This window comes from Loa loa (genome assembly GCF_000183805.2).
Source record: "Loa loa unplaced genomic scaffold supercont3.151, whole genome shotgun sequence".
Taxonomy (NCBI): Eukaryota; Metazoa; Nematoda; class Chromadorea; order Rhabditida; family Onchocercidae; genus Loa; species Loa loa.
Window position 1 is genome coordinate 75,540 of NW_018108331.1, and position 1,810 is coordinate 77,349.

The window sequence follows — 1,810 nt, forward strand, 5'->3', positions numbered from 1 at the left end:
ATTATTATTATTATTTTCTGCATTTCCCGTCCTTTTTGCGTATCATCTTATTTTATCAGTGATGATTTCCTATAAATGGTGATATAAACTGATTAGATATAACGAGAATAAAACAACTTGCAATCACATTGGAATAATGGTTTTATTATTTAAGTTTATCATCTTATCGTATCTTCTTCACCTTTTCATAAATAATCTTTTCATTTCTTTCTTTCTACCGTATTACAAATAAAATGCATAATGTGAAATTTTTCGCATTTTTTCCCATTTTCAAATTTAAATTAAAACTCAAAATTTAAAATATTTTATTTTTTTTCATCATAAATTATGCATTATTTCGATTATAATGATAGGTAAAAGAAAAAAAAATGAAAAACTAGAAAAAAAAGCATTTATTTTTGTTTTTCATCCAATTTTATTATTTTAAATTAATTTTTGAAAATTAATCTTTTTTTTTGTTTAAATTTTTTCGTCTTGTTATTTTTATCATTTAATCATTTCATATTTGTATTTTCAATTTCAAATGAGCCAAGAAAAGAGAAGGAAGTAATTCCAATAGAATATTTTTTTTTTACTTTTCAAAGGAAACGCAAGGAAAACAAAAAAAGAAAAAATAAATAATAACAACCTATTTGTCATATAGATATATATGCATGAATTAGCATTTTAACCTTTTTCCTCTCTTCTTCCTTCTCTTCCTCTTTCATTTCCCTCCTCTTCCTTCTTTCAAAATCCTCTTCTTTTCTTGATATTATTCCGGAATCATTTTCCTTTCCACCTTCCCTTACAATAATCAATCTGTCTATAATTATTTTTATACTTTTTCATTTAATTGTCAATTTTATTTCAACTTTATCCCCATTCATATCTTCAATAATTAACAAATTTCTTTTTTTTTAAAAAAAAAAAACGAATTTCGACGATTTTTTATCATTCTTCTTACATTACGTATTTAGCCTACAGAGAAAAAAAAAAAAAAAGCGAGAAAAAGGAAATTATTTGCTGGATAATTAAAATTCTTGAATTAATTTTATTTTTTCATTTGTTTAAAATCGCAAATTGAAGTGATATTTCATTTTTTAACGTTCTTAAATTATTGCCATATTTCAAAACAAAATATTAAATTGGAATTAAAATTAGCATGAATTGTTATAAATTAAATTAATTTCATATTTCAAGAAAGACATCAAGTTAAAATAGAAATTAGCATATATTAATATATTGAAACTGAAAAAATTTGGAAATTGAAATTAAATTAGAATTAAAGGTTACTAATGATTAGTTTTTAATTTAAAAGGGTACATTTTGATGTCAAAAAGACTTGGAATAATAAATTGCCATAAAATTTGATTAAAAAAAAAATTCATTATGTTTTGAAGAATATTCAATTATTTAATACTCATTTGTTGAAAAATTTATAAGGTTCAAAAACTTTTAAACATTAAAATGTTTTTCAAATGTCAAAATATTTAATATGCAATTGGAAAAAAGAAAAAATTGCAAGCTAATAGTTTTTTTTTCAACTAATTTCAATCTATTAATTTTATTATGCATGTATGATAATTACACGTGAAATATTACTTTCCATCAAGATAATTACACGTGAAATATTACTTTCCATCAAGATAATTACACGTGAAATATTACTTTCCATCAAGATAATTACACGTGAAATATTACTTTCCATTTAGATAATTACACGTGAAATATTACTTTCCATTAATTTTTGCTACGCATATATGATAAACTGCACGTGAAATATTACTTTCCATTTAGATAATTACACGTGAAATATTACTTTCCATTAATT